Here is a 23,178-nt window from a genome sequence, read left to right on the forward strand (position 1 = left end):
GCAAGCTGTCTCCCAGACCTGTATTTTGGTAATTTACCCCACATTGAAGGTTATGACAGGATGTTCATGAACCACTACAAAGAAGCCTGGTCTACTTAATCGATAGACTAGGCTAATGATACAGATTGACAAATTCATGTGGAAAAAAAAATGTGCACACCGAGTAAAGTTAACTTCAAAGAAAAAAGGAAAGAAACTGTTAAACAATGTGCGGGACTGACTATATTTTGGTTTTGCGTAGAATCTTGAGGCTTTAAAAGCAGTTTACTAAGAGGAAGAAATGTTCAACTAGACCACTAAACCAAGGAAATATATAAATATTACAGTGTATCAAGATGACTGCTTTTACAGTTTTAAGATAATGTTCAGAGTTTTTTTCATCTACATATCATCAACAATCTTTGGACAGAAATTAAAATTCAGAACTGGAAGCCTTTTCCTGGACGATTAGATCAATTTCCCTAAACTAGACCTCAAACATGATTTTTTTTCCAACAGAAGGTTTATCATAAGCTGTGGTAGTTTTCTGGGAGGACTTGCTGATGGACCAGTATAGGGTTACTTAAGGCCATTTTCACATATTGGTCATTTTGAAAATGATATTAAATAATTAAATTATATTGATGTCTTTGAAAACTCAAGTAACTGTTATTTTGTTGAGAAATTAACATCAGAAAAAAAATAGCAATACTCTTGACAGTTCAAAATAGCATATATTTCCCTTTGAAAGCCAATAAGATTACTTCTAATGGCCTCCTTAGATGTTTTTTTTTTTTTTGCGACAGATGAAGTCAAACTTGGGAGGTCAAAAGTTTTTTTTTCACAATGAAAAAGTCACAAAGAGCTTAACGGACGTTAAGAAACTATTTAAAAAATAAAAAACTCTGTACATTGTTATTCCCCAGAAATAAAATCTATTCTTGCTTTCTTTAAAAAGTATTACTTAATGCTTATGTTTTCAGTTGTTCACTTGTTTTTAAAATATCTACGGGAGTTTGTTTACATTCAGTATTACATAGAGGGTTACATAGTAGATAAACAGAGTACACCTGTTTGTAATTTCATATTAGGATAAATAAAGCTGTTCCCTGAAGGCCTCAGAAGTTGCTTAGAGAACGCTAACAAAGTATAAAGAATAATAAAGACCAAGAAACAGACTGGCCAGGGATAAAGTTATGATTAATATCCTGAGCTTTCAACATATCACAAGGCACTGTTAAATTGCTGTCAATATTAGGGAGAATATAGCACAACATCAGAAATAGTAAGACATGGCCATTCTCTGAGAATGTAATGGTAATCAAAAACTCTGAATGTACTGCAGAGATCCAGCTCTCAGGTGGGGAAATTGAGTTGACTGGACAATTGTTAGCCACATGCTCTGACCTTTCTGGAAGAAATAGCAAGAAGAAACCCATTGTTGAAAGAGAGCTATTAGAAGTCCCACTGTTCTTCGTCCGTGGTCCTGGTTTGTACAATCTAAAATATCCTAACAGGAAGTGGTGTATTGACATAACACTTCATATGACATTACTTCATATGACATTGTTAGATTTTTTTGAAGTTCGATGGCTTGGAAAGATAGCTGTAAATATCAGAACCATAATCTCTAATAATAATAATACTAATAATACTAATAATAATAATAATAATAATAATAATAATAATAATAATAATAATAATAATAATAATAATAATAATAATAATAATTTTGCCGTACCAAATTTAGGATGTTTTTTTTTTAGCTCAGATTGGTATCATTTGCTGTTTGATCGGTCTCTTGTTGTGCTGCATGCTGGCTGACTGAGCCTAATATTACAATGTTGATTATGATTACTTTTATGTCCTGCTAACTGTGCCGTTTTGTGTTGTAGGAAACTCCAAAATATACAGTGAGACTGAGGTACAGCAACAGAAGACAGTTAGTTCTTTTATGAGGAACAGCAAATAAGGCTGAGAGAGTACCACAGCAGATGAAAGCCTCCTGTGTGGTACCAGTGCCTAAGACCAAACACCCAAAGGACATCAGCAGCTACAGGCCTGTAGCACTAACATCACACTTGATGAAGACCCTTAAGGGATTGGTCCTCATCCATCGTCACCCCTTGGTGGAGTCTTCATTGGATCCACTGCAGTTTGCGTACCAGCCTGGCATCGGGGTGGGTGATGCCATCATCTTTCTACAACACCAAGCTCTGGCCCATCTGGAGAGACCTGGGAGCACTGTCAGTATCATGTTCTTTGAGTTTTCCAGTGCTTTCAGCACCACCCAACCATGACTTCTGATGGAGAAGCTGCAGCAGTCAGGAGTGGACCACACACCTGTCCTAGTGGATACTGGATTACTGGTGCCAACAGAACCATCTCAGGTTAAATGCAGGGAAAATTAAGCAGCTGGTGGTGTACTTTTGGAGGTGCAGACTCACCCCACTGATGCCAGTTAACATCTAGGAAAGTGATGTTGAGATGGTGGACTCTTATCTGGGTGTTCACTTTAGCAATAAACTGGACTAGTTTCACAACACAGATGCTCTTAACAGCACGGGTTCCCGAACTTTTCAGCCTGTGACCCCCAAAATGACAGTGTCGCAGACTGATGACCCCCTTTTGGAGGGTGTTTTTTTTTCTTTTGGGTGGGTGGGATTATATGAATAAAGTCATAAAATTTGGTAAATACGCTTGTAAAATTATGCATAAAGTAGTATTTTTTATATGAACTTTTACAAAAAAGTGCAACCTTCCTCCTGCGTTCAAATGTGGAATGTTAGGCATCAGTGATGCTATGTAAGAAAAATAACATCACTGATGCACAAGATCTCCCATCCCATGCATGGAGCTGTTGCAGAACTGCAGAGGTCTTTTGGTGACATATTTCTGCATGCTAGATGCTAATGTCTATTTGCACAGTTTTTAACTTCTCTGGGAGTGCATATTGCACAGTTTTATTTTTTACAACGTTCTGTATATCGATTGTTGTTTTTCTTCTACTTCAACTTGAACATTACATTTTTCTCGAACTATGCCGTATTGCCTATTGATAATTGCGTGGTATATTTTTTTCCCTTTCTGATATTCTTTGTATTTTGCTCTACAGCTTAACTTTAAATTAGGTTTTTATTAATATTATTTAATCTAGTGTGTAAGCCCGATGTCCTCTATCTATGTGTTTTTGCCCATGCCAAAAATATATAATAGAATAAATAGAATAGAATAAAGGTATTCTATTATATTCTATACTGTTGATGCATTCAGAGTGAAGTACTGCAGTGTCTCTGAGATATTGCAAAGGTTAACCTCTTGTAGCTGACAGACCGAAGCAATAATATGCTACCAAACAATTCTACAAGCATCTGGCAAAAAAAAAAATGAAAAAGGTCTTAAAATTTGTCTGCCAGCAAAGATCAAGACGAGGACCAATTGACAAGACATTTCATTTTCCATTAGTCAGTAATTTACAAATAATATTGAATTATATAACTATTTCCCCCCTCTTTGATTTATTTTAATGCTAACATGCTAATCAAGCAAGATGCCATTTCAGGAGGAACACCACAATAATTTGGGTAGGTTCTGGAACTTGAACTTGGTTATCAATAGTAAACTACTGTGTTGGTCTTAGAGTACAACATTTTCATGACCAACCAGGTTTATATTCATATTGTCTACAGGTTTACCTTGTAGTTTACCTCCAATCTTTCTAGTGTTCTCATCTCTCTCTCTCTGTATTCATCTTTGATAACATTAACAATTATAAAAAGTTCACATTAAAATAATTCAACATGTTCATTTTTTTCCTTTTAAAGTGTTCTGCCTGTTTGGTTCTCTCTGATCCTTAACAATAATAATGTCACACACAGTAACGCAGACACACACAGTCTTACTTTGTCTGAGTAAAATGTACCCAAATTGAAAAAATGTTTTTTGAGTGGGACCAAGTGTTTTCTTTTCTGTGTACATTTTCTTCAATTTGAGTACATTTTACTCAGACAAATTTACTGTGCAGAATCTGATTCTGAGAATAAGAAAATCATTGAAGCAAGCTCATAGGGAAATTCATGTTGATTGATTACAATGTGTGCCTGTATGTGTGTGTGTGTGTGTATATTTGTGCTTGTACTTGCAGCTGAGTGAGAAAATATTTTGTGCATTTTTACTAGTAAATTGAGGCCTTTGATGTAAAGTGAAGACCCTGTTATGGTCCTCACTTTTTTTCTGAGTTAGTGGTTAGGTTTAAGACTAAGGTTTAGGTTAGGTTTAGGATATTTACTGGTAAAGGTTTGAACATGAATGGAAGTCAAAGCACGGTCAAAGCACGGTTGTATTTTAGAAGTGTGTGTGTGTGTGTGTGTGTGTGTTTGGAGAGCGGAAGAATCCCTCTTTGGTGGACAGGTAGGAGGATTACAGCATCTCCTAAATCCACACAGCTCATATTTTTTCTGCAGGCAGCAGCCACACCTTTACCACTATGCTCTCTAATATGGCAAACAAACACAAACATGCTTGCACAAATAATTAACCTTTGCTTTTCTGCGTTTCCCTAAAGTGAAGGAGTTTCTTTGTTTGTGACTTTCTTCTTTCCCTGATTCACAGTATCCCACTGAATGGCAACTGTTTAAATATTAAACACTGAACAGGTAGGCAGATGACATTCTTAAGTTTAAAGATGTTGCTTTCTTTAAACAGAGAAAACTACAACTACCTTATTTTTTTTAGACAGACAATTTATTTCAATTTTAAATACACATTTATGAAGAATTAGCTTAGTTTAGAATTATCTTTAAAAGGTTTGGATTATCAAATATATGATAATTTTAAATTATTAATTAATGTTCTTTACAAAAATTATGCTTATTCTAAAGTGTAAAAGCAAACAAATGTACTAGTAAGGGGAAACCAATTATGTTTTAATAAGTATCTTACAGTTATATGGTGGTGGGGTAAATGCATAACATGCAAAGCTTGGTCTATTCAAAATATATTATTGGTGTTTATTTCTGTCATGTGGGTGACTGGCTTAAACGGAGGTGGGGCTCAGAATAAATTTCTTAGTGCCTCATGCGGTCTTGGGCTCTGAATTCAACCATATATTTATGTGCATTCTCAATGCTTTAATATCTGCAAGCTATGTGTTTTTCCAATGAAGATAAAAAAAAGTAGGAACCGAATAGCACTGGAAAAAATGAAGATGGCAGAAAGTCATTATCAGAGGTCATTTTGAGAAAAAAACACATGAAAGTGGGCTTATTGATGGCAACACTGCAACAAGGTTGAAGCTGTTTATTTTTCTGTGGTTATGTCTGTTTGTGTATAAGCACAGGTCCATCCATGCATGGATTTTAGATGATAATCATGATCTTTTCTGAAGGTGGATCTGTAGTAGCTGTTTAATTTAATGCCTTACTTTTACAGTACGATTATTATTCAAAATGGCATCCACAACAAATGATGTTCTAAAGAATTGCCAAACAATATGTGCCAGTATTATTATTTTCATTGCCCCTAAGGTTTTCAAGGAAATTGAATGTTTGCTTCATTATTACCTCGTTGAAGGTGCAAGAAACAGTGCAACTAAGGAAGCAAAGCACATGGTATGAAACCGAAAACCATTTCATTCCTGTGTTTAAAGATGTGTGAGTGCGGGCTACAATATAGGTGATTATAAATCAATGTAGTTTTGGCATGTGCTAACCTCTTTATTAAACTACAAATCCTCGTGTCACAGCCCACATGACGACTGCTGACTGGAAATGTGAGCAAACAAGACACTATATGATCAATCAGTCTTCTATAAAAAAGTTAATAAAAACAATGCAGAAAAACACAACAGTATGCCTAATGGTTTCTGTTGAAGGACAGTTTTGAGAAGATTGATTTAAGATGAATTTTTTTTCGGGGGAGGCGGGGAGGAAAGCTCGCACAAAAAATCTAACTGTTAAGATTTCTACATCACTTATGCCTGTTTCTCACGGCAAGATTTTTAAAATTGTCGGTTGATTTTCAAAAACTGAGAGACCCCACACATAACGATAAAATGATCTTAGATCCAACAGGTTTGATCTCCGATCAATTGCCAAGCACAACACACCACAACAGAACAGAACAGATTTCCTTTAAGAACGTGCAGACATCAAATGGAAAAATCTCTCAAGATCAAACATAAGTTTAGAGTAACTAAACATGTCAGACGAGGAAGAACAATGGCAATAGTTTGTGGACTAATTTTAACAAAGAAAAAAGCATTACAAAAAAAAAGCCTTTGGTTAAAGGAGTGGAGACAACACGAACAAAGGCGGGTTCGTGTTGTCAGACAGGGGGGTGAGTTGTTCTTTTTTCAATTTCTGATGTCAGAGCATTTCCAACGTCCTTTCGAACTGACTAGATCCCTCTTAGTACACCACAAACAGCAGGACTATCGCATAACATTATCTTAAGAACCATCAAGATAATCATTATGTCCTTAAGAATGTTGGAAAGGAAAGATCAGGGAAAATATTGGGCTAATTATCTAGCTGTGTGAACCTGGCATTATCTGAGAAATTCATTAATTGTTTTGACAAAGTCAGATTGAAATAACTAAGGAGGTGAATTCTGGGAATTCAGCAGACACAGACTGAACTAATGTTTCTCTCAAATCGATGCTATTCCCCAGAGTGTGTTTTGTACATGCCATTTACACTAATGCAGACAAGACTAATGGTATTTGCTGACTTGTTAGCTCTCTGAATAGCAATGTCTCTCCAGGTTAGCTCAGAAGAGACAGCATATTTAAGTTTTAAATATACCTTAGAATTTGATTGGTAAGACCACAGGATCATTTTCCAATCTGACTTTGTCCTTCCTAAGTTACTCTGGAGCCAGTCAATGGGGCGCTATTTCAAAATCATTATTTGTTTGATAGGTATTTTTCTTTTATGGATGCAGTGGAGAATTGAGTTCACAAACCAGAAAATCTGTAGATGTATATCTTAGGGCCTAAATATTGTTTTTCAGTCTTCTTTTCTGCTCTTTGAAAGATTTCTGGATCACTGAAATATATTATAAACAAATATATTATGAATATATTTATATGTATTACTAAAATTCAGAATTAATAAATTTGGACATTTTCAACAAGTTCAAATATATTGTCTTGACAGCTTTATAAAAATGATGAACTCTTGACTTACAAAAAATATAACCAAACTATGTTGTGTAGAGTAACTGACCGCCAGGCTGGTGAAGATATTCAGTCATCCAGGACATCGCAAATCCAAAAAGTGTTAAAAAGCAGAACAATTGTACTTCAGTTCCTGTAGTTGAAAACATTTCATTCCTTATCATTTCAAAGCTAGTGCGGGGGGAAGTTCCCAGCTTTTAATCTGTTTGGAGTTTGCTGTTCTGCACATCTAACATCACATGCAGAATGGAATCCCCTATTAATAGGGTGCTCGTTAGTGCAATCGTTACTCTGGCTCACTGAGAGACGTTTGGTCACATGCAAGAAGCTATGAATTGGTTTAAAACTGCAGTTTGACAGCTTGGAGCAGCATGTCTGTTACAGCAATTGACTTCAGACTGACTACCTGAGCAGATAGCCTGACTGATTACCAGCTGTTAGCTAGTATAACACTGTTAGATTCTTAGTAAAGTCTATATAGAGCACAGCTGCAACATTTTGCCCCATAAGAACTTGAAAACTGCTCCTAAATTTTGAGTCTGGTAATTCTATGGTTTTGTTTAAGTCAATGCATCAAAGTGAAAATTGCAATGAGTAAGTGTTATGGAAAATATAACATGATAATCAAGATTAATTATCATTCTTAACACTTTTCTGATTAAACAAAAACAGTTTGGTCATGATAATTATTTTTATTGTTGTCAAAATACTGTCATACTGTGAATTTTTTATATTTTACACAGTATTTTACCATGGAAAATCCCTTACAACCCCCTTGTCCTGTTATCATTAAATCACAGAATTTATTGTAATTTACTTTGAACCCATCCCAACTTTTTTTCTCTAACTACAAGTTGTATTTAGAAACGCAAAGGTCACTCCACCTTAGATCGCAATTGGCAATTTTTTTCTCATTAATCACCTCTGACTGGTTAGTGGCTGGTCAGATACTGAAAAATGTAAATTTTTGCACTATTCATTGAAATTAAGAACACCCACCATTCTAGGTCTACAAACACATCAATCAGAGTGCAAATTGATACACTTTACTGAAAAATAATCTAAAGGTTCAGGACTTACATTCAAGCATAAATTGGGACAATTCCTTATTTTATGTTTGATTCAAAACTACATCCTCTATTAAGAAACCTGTAGCGTGCTTTTTTTGTTCCTAATAAATCCTGAGAAAAAAACAAGTCAACAAAATCAGATGCCAAAAAAAGATGGAACTCTGTATGTAACTAGTTTTAATCTAACTGTTTTGTAGTTTAGACGACAGTTATGTGTTGGAGCAATTTGTTAGAAATTCTGCTTTTGCATATTTGCACGTAGAGTGAGTAGATGCCTTACCTGATTTAAGAAGATTAGAAGAAGATTGCAGCTGGCGCATGGCATCACCTCAGACCCCTTAAAGAGATGTTGAAGACACACATGGTGGGTTAGCAACAGATCTGCAGGGATGACTGTAAATAAAAAAAGAAAAGAGCAGGGTGTACTACTGACCCTTCTGCCAGGGAGTTATTATGCAGAGTAACATCTGACAGAAAACCCCATTTCCCTTCTGACCTCCCTACGTCGGTGAGTCAGCTTCATACAGGCCAAGGCACTCATCTTTAGGTTTTCATATTTTGTTTTCTCCAAGGCACTCTTCCTGCACCCCTTGTTCTTCTCTCTTCCATCCACTCTTCTTTTTTACTCATTCTATTTATTTCCACTTCCCTTGCACCCTCCACAGCCCTCACTTTCCCCCTTACAGGCACGGCTGCTGTGGATGACATGTATCCAGCTGTGAGTAGCTATGCAGGGTCGATGGACCGCGGTACTGAGAGGAGAGATAGCCCCACAACTCACGTGTGTTCGTGTATTAGGTCTGTTTTCACTCTGTGTGTGTGTGTGTGTGTGTGTGTGTGTGTGTGTGTGTGCATGCGCTGTTTGCTTGTTTATCGGCCTACTGTGAAGCTAACAGAACTCACAGCTGCAACAGTAGCGTGAATCTCACACTAAAGGGAAGGCACTATGTGCAAATGTGTGTTAAAGGAAAAAGAAGCGAGAGTGGAATATCAAAAGCTTTGTTTTTGGAAAATGAAAGAAACAAATGTTAGATCACTTCATTGTTTTTCTTTATTATGTGTTAAAATTAGCTTATCATTACCCCTTGTTAAATATGTGAAAAATGGACTACTTTAACTTTACCCTCACTAAACAATTATATGGTATCCTAGGCTTCACTCAGACTAAAGGGTGCAATGGGCTGTGGTCATTAATTATTCAGAAAGTACATTTTAAGGGGGGAAAGCCTGATGATCCATAAATAGGACAGAGAGACACAACAAGTTATAAAAAAAACAAATGGCCAGCAAGACATGCCAGTAAGAAACAAACAAACAAAAAAAAGAGCGAGTTACTCTGGCAAGTTGCTCTTTGTGAATTTGTGTGGGATGTTTTAGCACTTGGCTTACTTGAGTTGGAGCCCTTTTCATTTGCCAATCAAAGTCAATAATCAGGTACTCCGAGCTCAGCCTGTCCTGCTTTGATCAATCAGTCTCCTTCGTGAGCAGAATTACGTCCAAAGGTTAAAAGCCATGCCATGTTAGAAACATAAAAATCGACTCTCATTGGTTTTGCACAACCTTGAAATGTGTAATATTAACCCACATTTGTATTTTTCTTTGCATGGCGATAACCTGGCACTGCAGATTGTGCAATCCACATGCTGGGACAGAGAAAGAAGGGCTTTTAAAATTTAATTATAATCAACCGTCCAAAGAAGTGTTGTGCTTCAGGGGCACTGAGGCTAAACTGTGCTCTCATGTGCAGTTTGTGCTCCAGAAGGGTTCTTCAATAAAGGACTTTTGAGCACTACAGAAAAATCTAGACCGCATGGCAGCATCCAGTGTGAACTATTTTGTAGCACTTTTTACCAAAAGACACGATCAAAGTGATTTGTAACACAAGAATGATCAATTAACTTTGAAATGCCCACAACCTGTTAGAAATATAAAACTGAACTTTACTTTCTCACTGATCTTCAAAGATCTATTTCCAGCTATGTACATACATGTTCTGTATTGTGAATCTGATATTTTACACGCTATTTTTGCCTTGTAAAATCCCTTACAAGACCCTTGTCTTTTTATCATTGTGGTTTACATAACTTGTAAATCACAGAATTTATTGTAAATTTTTAACCCATCCCATCATAAAACAGTCGCAACTTTATTGCAGCACAGGAAAGTCGATGCATGACTTCCATCCAGCATGTGGGTCAAGCCTTTATATTGCCAAAAAAAGATTGTATCTGTTGAAGAGAAGAGCTGGCAGGTCCAGACATATTGCAGCAAATATATATGATGCTATGTTAAAAAAATCAGTGCTCTGCAGAAGTTTAATTCCCATTTGAGATAGGATTTGGGCTTTATTTATCAGCAGGTGTAGGGTATATAATTTCATCTAGAAAGAATCAGAGGAAAAGATAATGGGTAAGATTTTGAATTTAAACACATCTCTGTTTGAATTATTCTAAAAGAATAATTATGATTTAATATGGCATGTTTGGACTAGATTATAATGTCTGATCTATTTACACTTTGCACATAAAGGATGGGCCTCCATATGCTTAAAAACAGCAGTACTACAACTACAGGTCGCTCAAGTTCGAGTGGCCAGAATTCCCAAAGACCGCTGGATAGGTGTTGGAACGTTTTCGAACAAACTGAACAAAAGTCCGGATGCCTCCAATTTGAGCCATGACCCAGATAACTAAGAATTTGCACAGGCCTGATAAACAGCAGCAGTTCAGAGGGGCCTGACTACAGGAGCCTGTCCCCAATGAAGTGATCACACCCCGACTGGTGGACGAACTGAACGGCCTCTTCTGCAGGTTTAAAAAAACAGCGATTCACACCTCCAACCCATCCACCCACACCCTACATGCACACAAAAGGACTACTGACACCCACCACCAACAACTCTAAACCCCCCTTTCCTTCTGACCCCCTGCCTTTCACTACAGATCACTGAGGAAGATGTAAATAAGCTCTTTCAGTGTTAGAAGACCAGGGACCACAGGTCCTGATAATATTTCTCATATATGCCTGAAAGCCTGCCCTGACCAACTGGCTCCCATCTTCACTCCAATCTTCAACAAGTCGCTCGAGCTGTCTGAGGTTCACTCCTGCTTCAAGCGTTCCACCAGCAGCTCGGTCCCCATGAAACTCCCCACCATAGGGTTGAATGGATACAAAACTGTAGCCATGTCCTCTGTGGTCATGAAATCTTTTCAACAACTGGTGCTGAAGCGTTTGAAGCACATCAGGTCTATTTTTTTTTTTTTTTTGCTTAGTGGTCAAACAGGTCAGCAGATGATGCAGTCAACTTGGGACTATACCTCATCCAGCACCACCTCTACCACCCAGGGGGCACACGCCAGACTCCTGTTTGTGGACTTCACCTTGGCCTTCAACCCATACATCCTCCACTAGACCAGCTTGCATTATCAGCCTCCACCTGTTAGTGGATCACCCACTTCCTGTCTCATCAGCACTAGCAGCTTCCCCCACACAAGAACCAACTGCACCCCTGCATGGGTGTTTTTTCCCCCTCCCCATTCCTTTCTGTATAAAAATAACTGCAACTCAGCAGACACATTTGTGAAACTCCTAAAGTTCACAGAAGTTCACTGTCAAGATAATGACAAGTCTCCATATGTAAGGGAGGTGGATTGATTGGTCAATAGGTGCATTCAGATCAACCTGGAGCTTAACCCACTCAAGACAGTGTCGATGTTGGTAGACTTCCAGAGAACACCCCCCGGAATCGTTCCACCCACCATCGTCAACAACACTATGTCTGCAGTGGATCACTTCTAGTTCCTTGTAACCATCCTTTCTCTGGACCTGAGCTGGTTCCTCCAAATAAACACTGTTCCGCAAAAGGCCCTGCAGAGACTACTTTTTGAGGCAACTCAAGAAGTACAACATACCATAGGTCTGCTGGTCATACACTGTCATTATTCTGGCTGCCCTGTAATCATCCATCACTGTGCGAGTTGGCTCAGCCACAAACCACAATTTTTTATTTGATTTTAAGAAAGGATAATCGGGGAAGACCTGTCTCCCATCTAAGAGTTATACAGGTCTGGGTTAAAGATCTCTGAAGACCCAACACATCCTGCACATAAACTGTTTACACTTTTACCTTCAGGTCGGTGCTACAGAGAGCTATTTGCAAAAACCAGCCACCAGAGAGACTTCTTCCCCCAGGCTGGCTATCTGATGAACACAATGAACAACTTGCAGCCCTAGCAGTCTGCAACTCTGCTGTGAAAAGCATAAGCATGTTTGCACTGCCGCAACCTGGCATTCTTTTTTTTTTTTTTTTTTACTTTTCTTTATATACAAAATCCATAAATACACATACACTACATGCAAATACTGTTCCTTTTATTTTTTAGTCCGTTTTATATAAAGTTTATATATTTATACTTAATGTCTATGCACAGTGAGCACTTGAAAACAAAGTCAAATTCCTTGATGTGCACACAGCCATGGCTAATAAAGCTGATTCTGATTTTTCTAATTCTGATTGGTAAGCCAGGCGCTTATTTTTTTCCCTATTCATTTAACACATACAAACTATGAATTCCCGCAATTTTCTATTCAAAAATACATAAACCACTTTACTGTAATGCACCTTTTGAGTTTAAGAATCACTATATAAAAGTTAGAGACATGCTTTTATGCACAAAAAGTCATACATTCTTAGTTCAATCGAAAACCACTGGCTCTACTAAAGAATCTGCAGCACACCTTTTCTCTTTTATGTGTTGTAATCCTTAGAAAAAATAACAACGGGAATCGGACTAAATTGGATTCAGTAATGTTGACTGCAAAGAAAAGTGGAAATCAGTATTTCATCTGGAAAAGCATCAATGGTGCACCTCTATTCAAAAATCAGTACATTTTCCATTAGATCTGAGATACTGGCTGCATATTCTCAGATGATGACATTTATGCCTTGTTGAATGTTCGTGTGTATGACACTTGAACATACGGTGTTGTACAGTGCTTTGCTCCATCTCTCTTCTGTTTTTGTTCTTTTGTCACACTTAAGTTTGTTTCAGATCACAAACCAATTTGAACAGTAATTGCCCTCTAATAACTAGTCGTGCCACCATTAGACAGAAGCAATAGCTGATTATCAGGGTTGTACATCACTGTGGATGAGTGCTGCATGGTCCACTCTTTTTTTATAGAATTGTTTTAAGAAAACCACATTCAACATTAACACCCTGTAAAAGGCCATGCCCAACATACTTCAGTCGGGACTTATGGGCCATTTCAAAACTGTGATGATCCTGGCACTGGGGTTGGTTTGTTCTTCACTCAGTACACCTATCTCGGCTCCACCCCAACTGCAATGAACCTTCACCGTTTTCACCTGGTTCCACCCCCTTATAAACCACCGCCAAACAAACCACCAGCGCCAGATCGTCTCAAGCTAACTCTCGAGTACTTTCAAGCCCTTTTGATTCTGCATGCCTGTTCTGTTTCCCGACCCTGATCTGTCTTTGGAACCCTGGATTTGTCTGACCTTGGAAAGCTTGCCTGTGAGCCTGAACCCCATTCTGTCTGAGTTACCGAGCCTGCCTTCTCCCTTTGTACATCTGAGCCCGCAAGATATCGAACCTTGGATTGGACCTGGACCTGCCTTTGGATTTCCCCTTTTTTTGAAACATTGTGTGCACCCGGTGAACAAGTGATTATTCCTGGACCGTCTCTGGATCACACCAGGAGAGTCCCAGAAGACCATCAGCCCGGCTGCCGCCCCCACGGCTTACGCCCCGCAGACACAGTCTGCAGCCGGACTTACAGCTCTCAGCAGGTTAGTGATTCAGCTTCACTCCCTCCCGACCATTTCCCTTCCTATCCTGATCACTAACCCGCTGTCTCTACCACAGGAAGTTATCGGGACGTCCTTATTGCATATATAAATAACGCATAGCACTATTGCGAAAGCAGTAATGCTCCACTTGTGAAAGTAAAATCTGTTGGGTTCTCATTGGCATTAAGACAGCAATTCTTAAAGCTACATTGCCAGATAGGACACACACAAACAAAAACAACAAAAAACAATGTCTTTTTTTTCTCCTTTCAAAAAACATTTTTTCTCCTTTCAAACCTAGAGGTACGGCCCGGAACTGCTTTGGTTCAGAATGTAGCTCGTGTTTACTTCCTGCTCATCATATGAGATGTCCCAGGGTTCTCAAAACAGAGGGCAGCATTTGGTATTTTATCTTGGCAAAAGAGCAGCAACCTGTAAACATGGAAGCCATTAAAAGATGCGGACCAGAAATACAACAGAATACAACATCATACACTTAAAAGTTCAGTGGGGTTCTCTGTAAAGGTGTTGTGTATGTGTTGATCTGATTTGTAACACTAGGTGTCAGTATTACTTATTGCTCCTTTAATTCTGGTACTCTCCTTATTTCATTGAAAGGAGGTGCAATTCTGCACAACACCTGTAATCTAAAAGCAGATATTGGCTATGTTTGCTTCTGTAAGAATAACTACAGTGCAGCCACAGTGGCATAACGAGGAGCAGTCTTGACAACAGTTTGGCACATTCTCTGAGTGAGAACAGTTTCTGTCTTCATTTTGCTCACACTGTGTATTCCCTAAGTTTTGATGATCCACAGCTCATTTGACATGACTTGGATAGAAATGTCTGTTCAGCCTAAAAACAGACCAGTGGTGGAGAAATGTGTGAAAGCATTCATCAGGTCCACATTTAATCATGGTACAAGGCGGCACGCCTGTCAGATGGAGAATTACCCCTCCGTGGATGGAATCTGTCAACTTAACTGTCATGTAATGACCCTGGGGGTTATCATGAGGCATCAGTCAACCTTGCCATGGTACAGGTCTAACTGAATACTACTTAATTCATGTTCACACACACGCCGGTCTGTTATCTCTCACACTGATATACAGGGGTGAGCACTTATGAAGGTGGAAAAAAAGACAATGGTGACCACGGCCATCTGAGGCAGTTACACAAATACATATAATCCGCTTGTGTGAACACAAAAGCCTCTTAGACAGAAATAATGTTGGTTGTTGTGGATGATTCAGGTTAGGTAGTGATGTGTAAAAACCAATTACGGCCGTCATTGCCCACTAATTATTAAAATTTAAATAATGTATTTCCTGATTAACTCTCCATATTATTCTTGGATTTCACTATTTTACATTCTCATAAAGTTGTAAGACTCATTATTTCAGCTGCAGCACAATGGCCTTTAGTTTTGGGTTTGAACATAATTTGTATGAAAACGGTATGAACAGTTATTTATTTATCTAAACATTTATTCTTTTATGATGAAAGGGATCATGTGGATTTTGTAATATGAGGGATATAAACCTTTATTCATTTATATCAGTTCCCTTCTATTTTGCTAATTAATTTGGTCCTTTCTCCATCTGTGTCACTTTAGAAGGTAATGAAGACAAAATCATACATTAATTACTGTTGACTCAAAGTTAAGCAGAAATAATTTTGTTTCTTTAAATATGTTCAATCAACATGACTGTCATTTTCGTTAAACACATTTTTCTTGTTTTTCGGATTACAAGGTTTTTTGTAGTTTCCGTTTTAAATGTTAAAATTAATCATGAGAAATTTTTGCAATAAATATTTTAGCTTAATCCACACTTTCTTCTGTTTAAGAGGAGTTTACAATCCAAACACTATATGATTTTTTTATTCATATAACAATGCAGGGCACCTTGTGAAAAACTTAAAAAATAAGACCCTGTTATTTTTTATCAAAATTGTATTGTGCATTTCAAAAAAAAGGGTTTATATTATCCTAGCAACGTCTTCTTAGTAGGATGTAATCGAAAACATAAGGTGATGTTGGCAGAACGTGACTATCCCAGACAGAATAAAGCTACGAGTAGGGAATTAATTTAGAAGACAACTAGAAGCCAAGACAGCATCATTTTCACCCTTGACAGAAAGGTTGTGACCAGCCGCCTTCAAGCTGACAGAGTGCAACTGCTGGTAACAGCTCTTTTTGGAAAACCTTGCTAATCTATCTCTACTTCCTCTAGATAAATCCTGAAAAACAACCAGTTGTAAGACTTCTTTTATAACAGATAATTTTATATTTCCTTGGATGCTTATAATTAAATGAGAGAACATTTTATTGGTTCCAAAGCAGACAAGAAACTTAGCTTTAAAAGCTTCTGCCCACAAATGATCCGGATTAATTCCTCTATTCTTTCTTATAAATTCTCCTTCTGCTGTAGAGTTTATTGGCAGTGCCCTGCAAATTCAATCCAAAAATCCCAAGTAGTAATCAAAAAGCAGAGAAAGAAATGAAGCGATAATTTGGAAGATATTATTTCATAGTTTATAACTTGTATATAGTAAAGGCCAGACCTATTTTAAATGCACTTTACTATAGATTTTTCAGCTTTCCACCACATTCACTCTTCAAAACCTTAGTGACATTCACACACAAACTAAGCAGCTGCTTAGTGCTCTCAAATGACTAGGGGACAATGCTAAATATGATCTGAGGAGGAGTTAAAGTAGGGCTGGACGATAATTTAATAACAATATATATCGATCGATAGAAGTGTGGCGCAATAAAAGAAAAAAGGTTGATCAAAGTTTGATATAGAAACACAGTTTTCCTTCCTTTTCAGTGTAGCCTATCATGCAGGTTGATGCTACAGTCACAACTTCCTCCCAACCAATCGCAGACCCAGGCACACAGTCACAAAGCACCACCCTCTCAAACCACAACACAGAGCATGTGAAGATGTCACAGCAAGGAGAGGCAAAGGAGATTGTCACAAAAAAGGGTTTTAGTTGTTTGCCAGTTTGGCAACATTTCGGTTATAGCAAGTCAGACAAAAAGCCAACCACAGTAATTTCTAAATTTGCAGGGTATCGGTAAAAACAAAGTCTGGTAACACAACCAACTTGTTTTATTACTTAAACTGCTCAGCGCTGCTCCACGTCGCCGGAGGAGTCATCTGGAACTTCTGCCAAAACAAAGCAGGCAAAACAAGCTGAACTGGGCTTCCTGCTTTGTGACAAATATGACAAAGTGTCCAAGTGATATTAGGACATCACTCATGCAGTAACATAGCAATGGATATGCTGCCATTGTCTGCAGTTGGAAAAACCTGGCTTCAAACAGCTTTTTGCCACTCTTGAGTCGTGATATGAAGTGCTGGGCCACAAGTATTTCTCTAACACAGCGCTACCTAATTAATAAGGATAAGTGCAGGGAATCAGTGCAAAATGAGACGCAATCTGTGTCTTACTATGCCACAACGTCAGACCTCTGGTCAAGTTGCACTTCTGAGCCCTACCTCAGCCTCTCAATTCATCACATAGCTTACTTTCCGGACGACCATACAGCAGAAAGTATTGCAAAAGGCTTGACAGAATTATTGGAGTCATCGGGTCTGAATGAAGACAAACTTGTATGCGTCACAACTGATAGTGGTGGTAACGTTGTGAAAGTAACAGCACTGAATCACTGGACTCGGCTCCAGTGTTTTGGGCACCATCTACATCGGTGATGGTGCCCATCACCGATCACCATCTACAAATGGTAGCCTAGTCCTACCATTTTTTTGTTACCACTAACTGGTAGTGTGTTATCCCCACCTAAATAGGCTATTCAGTTAATTTATTTGTTATTTTTATTTTGGTCACTTTTCTTGTCACTTTAGTCTATGTCAGTATTTACTAACAACATTTAGGTCTCTTGAGTTATTTTTTTCTTAAATAAAAATCATTTTTGGTTAAAACAAAGTTGGTTAAAAAAGATTTGATTCAAATTAGGTGTTTGTGTATTCTTTATTAAAATTAAGTCATTTAGCAATGTCATAAAATGACCAGGGCTGCACTTAAAATATAGGTATACATTTTTTGATAATAATCGATATCGATCAATATGCAGATGGAGAGAGCTCCTGGATTAGAGGCATGATATCCAGAGTTCAGGAGGGTGACGGGGAGGTCAACCCAAAGAAGCCAGTCATGGAGGTTGAGCACATTGAAGAAGATTTGGAGGCCATTGGAGGCGCAGGAAGAACTTTGGAGGTCAGTGGCACAGGATGTCAGGAGGATGTCACTTGAGCAACATGTAGTTGGACCAACTATGGGTTGCTTAATTGCGAGCCATCAGAATTGACAAAGACTCCTGGACAGGTGTTGTGCAATTACACACTGTTTTAAAGTTATTTAATGTTTAATAAATAATTCTCTGTCTTTTAGGTATTGTCCGGTGAATATCAGCCCAAGAGCTGATATCAGGACAATAGTTTAAAGGGATGATTTGAACATTGCCATTCTTTTAACAGCAAACTCTGCACACATATACAATAAATGAGAGACAACTTCTCTTCAAGTTCAAGAATTTATTAACAGAAATAAAATGAACATCCAGAGAACATCTCTATAGAATGCTGTTTATATGAAATTAACACTATATTTCAATCAACAAAGCATATCCCCTCTACGAGGCTAGTGAAACTTAAGTACAACTACTAAGCAAAATTAAGATAAAAAGAAGCTAAGGAGCTATGTACACACAAAAGAAACAAAAGACAAAATAAAGTGGTTGTCATCATCATCAGCATCATCAGAATAATTCAGTGAATCCTGGTTCACTGCAGATCTCAGTTAAAGAACCAAAATTCAACTTAGCTAATTCAGAACAACATTTGGTAAGCGTTTCAACCCATTCATGATGCAAATCCTGAGTTAAACAAAACATTATTTAATGAAATAACATTTTACAGACTTTCTCAGTAAACCTCTAGAACGCTCGATTTTATTAATGCAATTATATCTCCGGGAGGCTAGGGGTCACTTGTAGCGATCTGTCGGGCAGGTGCGTTCCATCAGAGCTAATTACCACCCTTCATAAGGAGCTGGAACCAGGAGGAGGGCGTCAGTTCGTTTACACTTTGGTGCGGTACAGACCTTACTCCTTATCTACCCTAGAACCTATGTCACCTGAACCTAACCTCCTTTTCATCCTAGAACCTCAAAGCCAACCAGTGAAAGACCTGGTAACCTCAGCCTTGGACCAGAATCAGAAGAACACCTGGAAACTATCTCAAACCAGAGAGGAACTACAGACCCTTCTGTTTAGCCCTCCTGCCTGCGCTCGCCTGTCTGTCCACCCTCCAACTACCAACACAGAGAAAGGAACTGGACCTGCACCAACAACCTGAACTATTGAACAGCACCTCTTCCCTAGATCAAGCCCAAGCCACCACCTCTGTGAGTTCAACTACCAAACATCCTTTTCTCTATCCCAAGCTCAAGTATTCACCGTCCTCTCCTTCTTCCCAGCAGAGCCACAAGACCTCCGACCAGCAGATACTCTTGTTCACCTACATCTTTACAACTGGCTTCAGTTATTACACTCATTCAGAGTCACACGTTCAAAACATGACAGTGTGATAGTTTCCTCTTTGAGGCTCCTCACTCCTTTAACAGCAATTCTAGTAAAATCTCTTTCATCATCGGGTTACTTAGGGGGCAAGCTCTCTGCGTTGGGCTGAGTTCATTATCGCTGCAAGAGAGGATTAACAAAGGAGTGCAAGAACATCCACTCCTCATTGTGATTGTGCCATTAAAGACTGCAGCAAGAAAATCAGTCCTCCTAGTCCCCTTAGCCCATGCAGCTAGGGAAAACACACTTAATAGCAGAAACATAGACAACTAACCACTCTGATTAACCATATCCAATAATTCTCCACCACTGCATTAGTTCACTCCAATTCCAAGCAGAGTTTAATATGTCCCAGTCTGGTTAAGAAACTTAACATTCCTGTCATTTAACTCATTCTAGCAGTTAGAGTATCTGCTCTAGACGGTAATGCCATTCAAACTATCACTCATAGAACTGTTCCTATCCAGCTCATCATCATGAAAATATTAAATTTTTTAGTTTTCCCACTCATGAGCTGAATTTTGTGATAGGGTATCCCTAGTTGGCCACCCACAATCCTTTTTTTTATTAATTGGATGGATGCACATATTGAATCCTGGCGTCCATTTTGTCCAGCCACCTGCCTTCAGTCCAGTGTTCCCTACCATTGATCCGACCACTCTGGCCAAACCTCCTGACCTTTCTGATTTTCCCCCAGAATGCCATAACCATCAGAAGGTCTTTAGAAAATATTTAGCCTTGTCACTTCCTCCTCACCGCCCGTATAATCTCCTCCCTGGTACTCCTCTTCTGTCTGGTCGTCTGTATAACAACTCTGGTACAGAACATGAAATCTTGCAAAATGACATCAATGATTCACTTAAAGTTGACATGATCAGGCCCTCCTCCTCTCTGGTCGGTGCAGCATTTTCTTTGTTACTAAGACTAAACCTTGAGGCCATGCATGCACTACAGAGGGTTAAATCAAATCACCATTAAAAACAAATACCCACCAAGGATCCTCCATTTTTTCCAAATTAGATTTCCGCAACGCTTACCATTTAGTTCGGACCATGGAAGAGGCGAATGGAAAATAACATTTAAAGACATCTACTGGCCACTTGGAGTATTTAGTCATGCCCTTAGGTCTTACTAACGCAACCACAGTTTTTCAGGCTCTGGTCATCGACATACTTATGGACTTCATTAACATTTGTTTTCTGTACCTTGACAACATCCTTATCTTTTCTAAAAACCTTAACAAACACTGATATCATGTCAGGTTGGTGTTTCGACAGCTTCTGGAGAACCAGATCTTCGTCAAGGCAGAGAAGTGTATGTTCCACGTACTGTTTACGACCTTCAACGTCAGACCTCTGGTCCAGGCTTTGGTAAACTGGCCCACACTGTCCACATGCAAAGCTCCATTGCCTAGGATTTGCCAATTTCTAGAGATGCTTCATCAAGAACTTCAGTTTGACTGCCGCTCCTTTCATTGCTCTCACATCCACCAAAATAACACTCATTTGGTCCCCTGACGCCGACCTAGCATTCCTGGAACTCAAGAGGATGTTCTCTACAGCCCCCATTCTCACTCATTCAGACCCCAAGAACCATTTCATTTTTGAGGTGGATGCTTCAAACACCAAAGTGGGCGCCATCCTGTCCCAGCACTCCACCTCAGATAACAATCTCCACCTATGTGCTTTCTTCTCTCGCCGTTTCACTCCACTTGGGGGGAATTATGATGTTGGCAACTGCGGTTGGAATTCTAAACAATAACTGACCTCCCAGAGTTATTGAATAAGGAAATGGTGAAGTGGTCAAGTTCCAGCACTTTATTGAGAAACAGAGCAGAGATCACATAGATGGAAAGTAATCGCACCCCACGGTCCCGTTACAGTCTGCGTCTGCCCTGTCTCTGCCCCTCCTCACTTTCAGCTCTCCCTAATACTCAATAGTGGCTTTTGACATAATTCTGGTCCACTATCCGGCGTCTCAGGAGGGGAAAGCAGGAGGGGAAAGCAGTGCAGTACCAACACTGTTTATAGTGGGGGTGGTGTGCTGCTGACCTCGACTCGGGACGTCGTGCGTCGATGGGCGGAATACCTCGAAGACCTCCTTAATCCCACCAACACGTCTTCCATTGCGGAAGCAGAGCCTGAGGACTCTGGGTTGGGTTCTCCCATCTCTGGTGCTGAGGCTGCCGAGGTTGTTAATGAGCTTCTCGGTGGCAAGGCTCCGGGGGTGGATGAGATTCGCCCTGAATACCTTAAGGCTCTGGATGTTGTGGGGCTGTGTTGGTTAACAAGGCTCTGCAGCATTGCGTGGACATCGGGGGCAGTTCCCCTGGATTGGCAGGCTGGGGTGGTGGTCCCCCTATTTAAAAAGGGGGACCGGAGGGTGTGTTCCAACTACAGAGGAATCACACTCTTAAGCCTCCGAGGTAAGGTCTATTCAGGGGTTCTGGAAAGGAGGGTCCGTCGGATAGTCGAATCTCGGATTCAGGAAGAGCAGTGTGGTTTTCGTCCTGGCCGTTGAACTCTGGATCAGCTCTAAACCCTCAGCACGATCCTGGAGGGGGCATGGGAGTTTGCCCAACCAGTCTACATGTGCTTTGTGGATCTGGAGAAGGCATTCGACCGTGTCCCCCGAGGGATCCTGTGGGGGGTACTCCGTGAGTATGGAGTACCGGGCCCTTTATCAAGGGCTGTCAGGTCTCTGTATGACCGGTGTCAGAGTCTGGTCTGCATTGCCGGCAGTAAGTCGGACTCATTTCCGGTGAGAGTTGGACTCCGCCAAGGTTGCCCTTTGTCACCAATTCTGTTCATAACTTTTATGGACAGAATTTCTAGGCGCAGCCAAGGTGTTGAGGGGATCCGTTTTGGTGGCCTTAGGATTGCATCTCTGCTATTTGTGGGTGACGTGGTCCTATTGGCTTCTTCAGGGCATGATCTACATCTCTCACTAGAGCAGTTCACAGCCGAGTGCGAAGCGGCCGGGATAAAAATCAGTGCCTCCAAATCCGAGACCATGGTCTTGAACCGGAAAAGGGTAGAGTGCCTTCTCCGGGTTGGGGAGGATGGAGGAGTTCAAGTATCTTAGGGTCGTGTTCACAAATGAGGGGAAGATGGAACGGGAGGTCGACAGGCGGTTTGGTGCGGCGTCTGCTGTGAAGCGGGCGCTGTACCGATCCGTTGGGGCGAAGCTCTCAATTTACCGGTCGATCTACGTTCCTACCCTCATCTATATTCACAAACTTTGGGTCGTGACGGAAAGAACGACATCCCGGATACAAGCGACCGAAATGAGTTTGCTCCGTAGTGTGTCTGGGCTCTCCCTTAGAGATAGGGTGAGGAGCTCAGTCATCCGGGGAGTACTCAGAGTAGAGCCGCTGCTCCTCCACGTCGAGAGGAGCCAGTTGAGGTGGCTCGGGCATCTGGTTAGGATGCCTCCTGGATGCCTCCCTGGTGAGGTGTTCCGGGCATGTCCCACCGGGAGGAGGCCCAGGGGAAGACCCAGGACACACTGTAGGGACTATGTCTCCCGG

At 39.8% G+C, this 23,178-nt stretch overlaps 1 protein-coding gene across 1 annotated transcript in view; it reads right to left on the minus strand.

The window, feature by feature from the left end:
* Positions 1-23,178, minus strand: part of grm3 (glutamate receptor, metabotropic 3) — a 78,403-nt gene that overhangs the window by 45,267 nt on the left and 9,958 nt on the right. The window contains exon 3 of the mRNA XM_021308431.2: positions 8,507-8,563. The gene's annotated coding sequence lies outside the window, so the exon portion shown is untranslated. The remainder of the gene's footprint in view (positions 1-8,506; positions 8,564-23,178) is intronic.

Source organism: Fundulus heteroclitus, chromosome 2 (assembly GCF_011125445.2).
Source record: "Fundulus heteroclitus isolate FHET01 chromosome 2, MU-UCD_Fhet_4.1, whole genome shotgun sequence".
In the NCBI taxonomy this organism is placed as follows: domain Eukaryota; kingdom Metazoa; phylum Chordata; class Actinopteri; order Cyprinodontiformes; family Fundulidae; genus Fundulus; species Fundulus heteroclitus.